The 9937-nt window shown below is 39.2% G+C and overlaps 1 long non-coding RNA gene across 2 annotated transcripts in view; it reads left to right on the top strand.

The window, feature by feature from the left end:
• Positions 1–9937, top strand: part of LOC111096616 — a 29011-nt gene that overhangs the window by 12523 nt on the left and 6551 nt on the right. Inside the window, exon 4 of one of the 2 annotated variants that reach the window (XR_005361888.1) lies at positions 9226–9448. The exons of the other annotated variant lie outside the window; for it this stretch is intronic. This is a non-coding gene — a long non-coding RNA (uncharacterized LOC111096616). Of the gene's footprint in view, positions 1–9225; positions 9449–9937 lie in introns of those variants that run through there. 2 annotated transcript variants of the gene reach the window in all.

Here is a 9937-nt window from a genome sequence, read left to right as displayed (position 1 = left end):
TATTTACCCAAAAGCAATAAAAACTAATGTTCACATACAAGAAATTATAAATGCTTATAGTTATTTTATTTATAATTAGTCAACACTGGATGTGGGGGAATGCCCATCAGCTGGTGAGTGAAACCAGTACATGCACACAATGGAACACTACCCAGCAATAAAAAGGAACACACCAGTGAGAGACACAACAGCATGGATAACTCTCCAATGCATTACACAAAACCAAAGAAGAAGACTCCGAAGGTTAAGTACCGTACAATTCCATTTATGTGACATTCTGAAGAAGGCAAAACCACAGAAAAAAGATTGGTAGCACAGGGGGTTTGAAAGTAGGGGAGAGACTGAATATAAAGAAACATGAGGGGGCACCTGGGGTGGCTCAGTGGTTGAGCATCTGCCTTCGACTCAGGTGGTGATCCCGGGGTCCTGGGATTAGGTCCCGCATGGGGCTCCCCATGGGAAGCCAGTTTCTCCCTCTGCCTATGTCTCTGCCTCTCTCTCTGTGTCTCCCATGAATGAATAAATAAAATCTTTAAAAAAAATAAACATGAGGACACTTTTGAAAGGAAGGAGCTGCTCTGTATCTTGATTGTAGTGGTGCTTATGTGAGTGTGTCATAACTCACAGGACCGTTCACTGTACACTGAAGATGACAGATTCCATTGTATATATTCTGAAATTATTCTTTAATGAGCCTGAAAGAAAAGCCCATAGGACTACTTTCAGCTCTAGCATTTATAAGATAGTAAGTAACCCATCCGTTCCAGGTAACCTTACAATATGGAGACAGTATCTCTTTTTTTCACTATTATTAAGTATTCATCCTGAGAAAGGGAAGGTTACCAAACTGAGCTTGTATAGAAGATGTTCACAATTGCTGAGTATCTCCTTAGCATAAATCTCAATAAAGCTTTTCTGGTTATATTTATAGGCATGCTCACATTTTTACCTCCCTAATATAGCTGTTAGGAATATGAAATCTTTTCAGTTTCCACTTCAATGATGAGCATTTTTCATTTAAGTGTTCTAGTGCACATGCAACATAAAGTCTGTTGTATCACTTTATACCTTTTGCAGATCATGTTTAATTTTGTTTGCCCAGAATGTAACAATGAAATTCTAATATATATATATATATATATAAAATTAGAAGTTCCATTATTATATATATGTGTGTGTGTATATATATATTCTATTCATACTTCACATTCTTAAAGTAACAGAAGAGACTTAATGCACTTCTGTCCTCTGAGGAAGCTTGTGGTAAAACAAGAGAAACATTATGAATAATTAAAAATATGATATTTACTGCAGGAGAAAGATAAATCTTTGAGAAATCTCTGCCAGCAGAAAGCTTCATAATCAGGTTCCATATCCTTATAAATAAATTGCTAGTCTTTTCAGGTGTCAAGGGATTTTACAGTCAGATATTAATGAGATAAAGATGCTCAGCTTGGTCATTAAGGGGGAGAAGTTACTTCTTGTTAATTTTTATCATGAGTTACTTCTTGTTAATTCTTATCATGCTTCAGTGTCAGCTAACAAGTGGGTTCCGGATGCTTAGGTTTGGGCCAAAACTAGAGTTATAAAAAAGATAAGGGGGACCTTAGGCTGAAGAATTAGTTTTGAGAGATTCCATTTCAAAAAAGTCAGACCTTGGGAAAAACTAATTAGGAAATTAGTTTTTCTTTAGGAAATTAATTTTTCTTCATCATAGAAATCTGATCTCTTTCATGTGTTTGGCCATTTGGCCTATCATTCTTTTACATATTATTACAGAAAAACCTCTCTCTTCTGTCAGTAAGGAATTATGGTGAATTTAAGAAAGTAGTTAATCAATCTGGCCAATCAATGGATACAATAATTAACGAGGATTCAGTAGACTTGGGATCCAGCTACACTGTGGCCTTAACTAGCTGTGCAGCCTTGGACAAGTGACTTTGTCTATCTGGGCCCTCAGCTTTCTCCTGAATATGATGATGTGATTGAATCTGATAATCCCTAAAATAAATCATAGTAATTTTTAATAAAGATTTTATTTATTTATTCATGAGAGACACAGAGAGAGAGAGAGGTAGAGACATGGACAGAGGGAGAAGCATGTTCCCTGTGGGGAGCCTGTTGTGGGACTTGATTCCAGGACTCTGGGATCACGCCCTGAGCCAAAGGGAGATGCTCAACCACTGAGCCACCCAGGTGCCCCTATAGTTCTAAAATCATTTCATTGCATGAAACATCAATTTTCAAATTATTTGAACATGATGTATAAACCTATATTAAATATAATTATGTCCCTCATAATTCAGAATGCGTTTCAAAACCAAGCACACTTTAGAGTCATTGCTATTAAGGCCTAGCAAAGTTCTGGTTAAACAGAAGTTTCAGACTAATGGTAACCTCATTAGACTAGCTTTCACAAGTGTCTCACACAAATATAAAATTTTAATTGTAATAAAAAATTTACCCTCATTTTTATAAAACAAAATCTAATTCTGCAATTAACCACAAGAGAAGGGGATGTGAATTCTTTATTCATAATTAGGAAGTTCACATATAACATTCTGACAATTGTCAACTAGTTCAGACTCTTTCACTAGTGTGAAATGTAGATTATCAGCTAGTGTTTATAAAAAATTTAAACGAGAGAATTTTCTGATCGGCTCCAGGTAGACTCTAGAATGTAATACATTCTATGCATTTTTTTTAGTTGACTGATTTAGAAGCCAACAAATTAATAATTAAAAAATACAGTTAACTTCTTTTAACTGGGTTAAGCTAATTGAAATTGTGATATTTTGGATAAGGACTAAGTTGAAATTTACATGTCCTTCCCTCACGTTTTCCCTTCATTCTAGTCCTCCTTCACCAAACATTTATTGAGTGGTTACTATATCAGACTTTAATTTCGAGATAACTCAAAAACATGGAAACCAAAATCCCTGACCTTAAGAAGAGACTCAATCTATCAGGCAAAGCATCTAATTTCATCATTATAAAATGATGTGACAATTTATACATAAGCTAGGAGGAGAGAATTTACTTACCTTGTGTGCTCTCTCTCTCTTTCACATATACACACACATACACACACAGTTTGTTTGAAATGACCATTTCATATTACACTTGATTTTTTTTTTTTTTTTAATGATAGTCACACACACACACACACAGAGAGAGAGGCAGAGACACGGGCAGAGGGAGAAGCAGGCTCCATGCACCGGGAGCCCGACGTGGGATTCGATCCCGGGTCTCCAGGATCGCACCCTGGGCCAAAGGCAGGCGCCAAACCGCTCTGCGCCACCCAGGGATCCCATATTACACTTGATTTTACCCAAAAGGTCGAGAAGTGATGACCATTTCATATCAAAAATTTTTAAAGATTTTATTTATTTGAGAGAGAGAGAAAACATTTAAAAGACCCTGGACCCCGAGATCCTGACCTGAGCTGAAGGCAGATGCTTAACCGACTGAGCCACCCAGGTGCCCCTCACATCAAATTTTAAAGAGTAATTTTGAACCACTGGAGCACTTTTGAAGCACAAAAGTTACATACATATAACATCATTCTCGTTGTTTTTGAAAGCAGATATAAGAATCCTTACTTTTTTGAAAATCCATATGCTTTTATAGTTGGTATTACTAGGATAAATTGAAAGTAATAAAAACATATTCAAAACCTATTTTAGGGATCCCTGGGTGGCGCAGCGGTTTAGCGCCTGCCTTTGGCCCAGGGCGCGATCCTGGAGACCCAGGATCGAAACCCACATCGGGCTCCCGGTGCTTGGAGCCTGCTTCTCCCTCTGCCTGTGTCTCTGCCTCTCTCTCTCTGTGACTATCATAAAAAAAAAAAAAAAAAAAAAAACCTATTTTAGGGGCGCCTGGGTGGCTCAGTTGGTTGAGCATCTGCCTGCCTTTGGCTTATAAGGGTCATGATCCTGGGGTGCTGGGATCGAGTCCTGCATTAGCCCCTGGCCGGGCTCCCCCTTAGTGGGGAGTCTGCTTCTCCCTCTCCCTCTGCTCCTCCCTTTCCCCCTCATGCTGTCTCTCTCTTGAGTAAATAAATAAAATATATTTTTTTTTAAATCTATTTTAGGTGAAATGATCATTTGTTTTTGGTGAAAATAAAGAGACAGGTGTTTTTCATATATTTCTGGCTAGGAGTAAAAATTGGTACAACCTTTCTGGAGTGCTATATAATATGATTTATCAGAAGGTTTAAAATGTGCATACTGTGATCCAGCAAGTTTATCTTAATAACTGAAGATGAATGGAAAGATTCAGCTAGTAGTGCATACACATTTAGGATTGTTATTTTTTGTGGTTGCTGTTGAATTGACCCTTTTATCAGTAGGTAATTGCCCTGCTTTATTGCTAAGCATTTTGGGTGGGGTAAGATTCTGTTGGTCAATGGAGGGATACAAATAAATTCCTGTTATAATAAATGGGAATCTAGAAAAATATATTCTTTAACTTAACTATTCGAAACAGTTGCTCCAATTCTGCTTGAGCCTGAGCAGGTACATGTTAGCAATGAACAAAGCTACAAAATAGCTTTCTATTATTAATAGTCTGAGACACATGACTTCTAATTAGGCACAAAACAAACAACAGTAAACTTCACACATTGTTTATAATCATATTAGGGATTTATTACCATATAAATTGTTTCTGTAAAATACATATGACTTATGCTATCCAGTTGGATAAATTTTATTGCTTTCCTGTGGTTCTGTGCTTTATCTTAATATTATTTTTGAGCACCCTTTTGAGTTCATATCATAGCATTTAAAAGTCATTGGTACTAACTAAGCAGAATGCCTAACACAAAATAGAGAAACTAAGCTATGTTGCCGTCTTTAGATCAAATTTTCCATCCCTAATTATCTGGTTATTTTGATGAGAATTAATTGAGCTCAAGGCTGTGCTGACACCTTGTGTCTAAATATATTTGAAAGAAATTTTGCAAAGTCAAAGAAATCTGAATACGAAGTAACCACATCAACTTCATCAATCTGATGGTTTTTGAGTTTCTTCTTAATTATATTGATTCACCATTTCACTTTCTGTTTGCTCCCACCATATGTCCTATTGCCTGGTGTTGCAATATAGAAACATGTTCATGTCCCAAGTAACAAAATCATATTATAAAAGTAGATCTCTTTGGGGCACGTGGGTGGGTCACTCAGTTAAGCATCTGTCTTGGGCTCAGGTCATGATCCCAGGGTCCTGGGATCAAGCCTCACATCAGCTCCCTGCTCAGGGAGGAGCCTGCTCCTCTCTCCTGCTTGTGTTCTCTCTCACTCTCTCTCTCAAATAAATAAATAAAATCTTAAAAAAAAAAAAAAAGTAGATCTCTTTAAAACAAAGTCAGCTGCAGAGTCTCTGCTATGCCTTCTTTATTTTTTTTTTTTATTTTTATTTTTTTTCATTTATTTATGATAGTCACACAGAGAGAGAGAGAGAGGCAGAGACACAGGCAGAGGGAGAAGCAGGCTCCATGCACCGGGAGCCTGATGTGGGATTCGATCCCGGGTCTCCAGGATCGCGCCCTGGGCCAAAGGCAGGCGCTAAACCGCTGCGCCACCCAGGGATCCCTCTGCTATGCCTTCTATTAAGGGGTAGAGTCGAATATCACTCCCCTTGAATCTGGGCTGGCTAGTTGGCTTGCCAGCTAACATTTTTTAGACCTCCAAAGACCACACTTTGATTGCAAGCCTGAAGATGCTTGAGAGTAGATTCCGCACCTGAAGTTTTTATGGGTTTGGTCAGGATTTAGCTCTAGGTACCTGCTACTTCAGAAGAAACATCCTAAGTGTTTTCAGAGGATGGAACCAAGAAGGGTGGTGATTCTACCAAGTTGAGAGGGACCAGTGTATGGATCTGGTCAAGAGTTACTCAGTTGGTCCTAGAGGTAAATCTAATTCATCTTGGGGGGGAGGGGGGGTGGGCTCAGAATGCATCCATTAGGATGAGGCCTGTAAGTCTGTATTTTTTTTTAAGATTTTATTTATTTATTCATGAGACAGAGAGAGAGAGAGAGAGAGAGAGAGAGAGGCAGAGACACAGGCAGAGGGAGAAGCAGGCTCCATGTAGGGATCCTGATGCGGGACTTGATCCCCAGTCTCCAGGATCACGCCCTGGGCCGAAGGTGGTGCTAAACCGCTGGGCCACCTGGGCTGCCCATGTCAGTCTGTATTTTTAACACTCCTCCCTCCCCAGGTGCTTCTTAAGCATGTGAACATTTGAGAGCCATTGATATTAAGAATTGAATTGAAGAGCCTGGGTCTTTTCCCTGTCCCTCCCTGCCCTACATAACTTCTCAAATGCCCGTCAAGACATTTCACTCTATTGCTGTCAATGAGAGACCCATGTAGAACAGAATCAAAATCAAGGAAAGAATCAGAAGGAATTTGACTAGGAGCAAAGTGATTATGTCTGTAGTGGCCATGAAAGGCAAGGACAACCATCCACTACTGGTTTTCAAGAAATAAAGATGAAAACTCTTTTTTTTTTTTTTTTTTGAAAACTCTTTAAAGTAAGACGAATAATCAAATTCATTTTCACCTTTTAAGATTTCCTATAGCCAACCGATAATCTGTACAGTACTGAAGAAGGTTATTTGGAAAGTATTCTCAATAGCAAAGGAGGGTGAAATGAAGAATCAATCAAAAGAAGACCACATGACTTTGAAAAAATAGGTTAGTGGTTAAAGCTAGGAGAGAAAGCTGAGGAGCTGCAGCAATCCTCCTAAGGATGGCTCAGACCATGTAAACAGGAGTAGAATCTCTGTCCATTTTTCTCTAAAACCATACTTAAACTCTCTTCTGAAACAATAACCATGAACCTTTCTGTAATAATTTTGTAAGTCTGATACTCAAAGGTCATGTGTTTCCTTCCTTCAGCAGTTAAGGTGGAGCAACAGTAAGTGGCAGGAAGATCTTAGTTATATGGTCCCAACTGAATGACTACAGTCCCATTCTAGGCGTGCTTATCCAACATGTAAATATGAAACTTTCTTTTAAAATATGTCTTAAGGGGATCTCCGGGTGGCTCAGTGGTTTAGCTCCTGCCTTAGGCCCAGGGCGTGATCCTGGAGTCCTGGGATCGAGTCCCACATCGGGCTCCCTGCATGGAGCCTGCTTCCCTCCCTTTGCCTTTGTCTCTGCCTCTCTCTCTCTCTCTCTGTGTCTCTCATGCATAAATAAATAAAATCTTTAAAAAAATAAAATATGTCTTAAAGTTGAACTTGTAACTATGACCAACATGATTTAAAATGTTTTACCTATAAAGCAAGTATATACAGAAAAGCACTTCGGTAGAACCTGCTAATTTTTCATGAATGTGTAACTTATCTTTTACTAATCAACTTTGAGTTGTCACTCTCTTAATAAGTGATGTTCTTCTTCTCCGGCTGGTCCCGACTAATAAGACTAAACAATCACAACTGATATTTCCATATGGTCATTTTTTCTTGGCTTTCTCCCTTATATAAATGGCAGAGGGGTAACAAGAATGTATATACTCAGAATTGTTGGTTTATTCATACTTAGAAGTTTACAAGAGAGGAAGCATCTTCCCTGGACCTATAGAATATTCTCCATGCAGTTGGGTGTCTCAAATATAGCAGAAAGGTTTATATATTAAATACTTCCTAGGGATTTCCCTAAAAGTCTGTGCCAGTATGTTCTCCTTTGGATACAGAGTTTACCGAAAGAGATCCTACAACCAACTTTAAAAGGCTATCTTTTAGAAGAATTAAGCATACAATAAAATTGTTATATACTCTTGGGTTATATTCACAGAAAGTACACAGTAATTGATATTTTTCACAGAAATGTGCTAGTAGGGAAGAAAAACCAAGCATGCTAATAATTAACAATACTGAAATTCTCATTAAGTATTGGCAGATGTTGGAGCGTTAGTCTGAAATTAGCAGAAATTCGTCTGCCCCTTGGCAGCAAAATTTAATCCTTTTCTTGATGGTGACAATCTAACCTTTGTAACTGATAGTCAACATAGAGAGTGCATTCAATTACACATATAAACAATGTATTTTAAAAGATTGTGTTCGAATTATATATAGGTCCAAACTAGTTTTTCCAATTTGATGCCTTTGTTCAAAAACATTTTAAAAACTCTTTTGGAATTTGCAGGCCTCCCCTGCAATCCTCAAAGTACGTCAATTATAGTTCCTTGAAAATGGGCTCAACCCTAGGGAAATCCCTAAAAATACTACTTGGTATCTAGAATTGTGAATACGATACAAATTCAAACTGTAGGTTAAAGCTAAGTCATATCCCTTAACAGTAGGGAGCAGATTTTATTTCCCAGAGATGGTTGCCACCTTCTATCACATCTGCCACATCCTATTTATACCTGGATAGACCTTTATCACTGTGTTAATCGACAGAGAATGGAGGAAATGACACTCTGTGACTTCCAAGGCTAGGTCATACAAAGGCCACACACTTCCGCCTTGGTTTCTCGGGACCCTCGCACTTGGAACCCAGCTACCATGCCACTGAAAACCAGTGAGCGTAGCTGACAGCCCATTATTAACTACCAGGCATGTGAATGAGCCCTTGGATGATTTCAGCCCCCACCTATTGAACCATTTCCAGCTCGTGAGTTAGCTCAGCTGACACTGTGTGGAGCAGAGATGAGGTGTCTCTGCTAAGCTGTGCCCAAATGGCAAATTCATGAGCAAAATAAATGATTGTTGTTCTTTTACGCTGCTAAGTGTGGGGTGGTTTGTTACTCAGCAATGGAGATTTGGAACAGATTTTGGCACCTGGGGGTACAGAGTTGCTGAAACAAAGCCTGAAATGTGTAGCATTGGTTTTGGGACTGGGAAGTACGCAGAAGCTGGAAGGGTCTTGAGGAGGGGATTTGCAGGGACCTAAAGGACTCTAAGGCTGTCAGCAGGGGCTGAAAAGAAATTGAGGAATGTGTTATTGGAAGTGGGGGTGGGGGTGGGAGGAGAAAGACCTTCATTTTGCAACGGTGGAGAGTTGTGCCTAAGGTCACCTGCTGTAATATGGAAAACTAGGAAATGTACCTAAGGCAGTCAATAATCTGGTTAGGGAGAGTTGCAGACAGAGTATTGGAGGTGCCAGCTGACTTCTCACTGGCTCTGCATTAGAAAAGAAATAAAAGAAAGAACAGTAAATTTATAAGGAGCTAGGAATTGCTGGGTACGAAAATTAAACTGTTTCTCATTTTCAGCCTCTCCAGATGGTGAATGATGCTCAAATTAAGAAACAGCTTCTGGGCAAATTAGTGGTGCTGCAAAAAATGTGGTCTAAATATGAAGCCAAGGGCATAACACACTGGCAATCTTTGTTAAGACCTCGGACATAGTGGGCACCTGGGTGGCTCAGCTGGGCTCTGTGCTCGGCCGAGAGTCTGCTTGAGATTCTCTTCCTCTGACTCTTCTCCCCACCCCCCTCTCAGGTTTTCTCTCAAATAAATAAACAAAATCTTAAAAAAAAAAAAAAAAAGACCTCGGACATACTTAAGATGGTGTTTTAGAAATCTTTTCAAATAGATAACAAGATCTTTTCAAGATCCTTGGGTGTTGTCTTATAGACCACAGAGGTGCCTAAATAGAGAAGGGCTTTTCTAAAGATATTTGTGGTGTGGCTTTTCCCTAAATGGCATGGATTGGAAATTAATACATAAAGAGCCCACAAAGTTGAAAAAAAATTACACCGCCTGGACTGAAAGGAAGAAAGATGGTACACAATGAAAAGAGGCCACTGGACCCATAACCGTGGTTGGGTAGGCAGCAAGAAGTCTGTTAAAACTCCTCGGCGGTAAGCTTGGGCTTACATCTAAAGGAGGGAACCTAAATAGACCTTTATGAATGATGGCCAGGAGTAGGAAGAAAGTGAAGCTCCGTGGCTGCTGAGGCCAGCTCATAAGAATGCCATACACC

The sequence above is a fragment of the Canis lupus genome, chromosome 7, assembly GCF_011100685.1.
Source record: "Canis lupus familiaris isolate Mischka breed German Shepherd chromosome 7, alternate assembly UU_Cfam_GSD_1.0, whole genome shotgun sequence".
Classification (NCBI taxonomy): Eukaryota; Metazoa; Chordata; class Mammalia; order Carnivora; family Canidae; genus Canis; species Canis lupus.
This window is presented reverse-complemented; position numbering and strand designations above follow the sequence as displayed.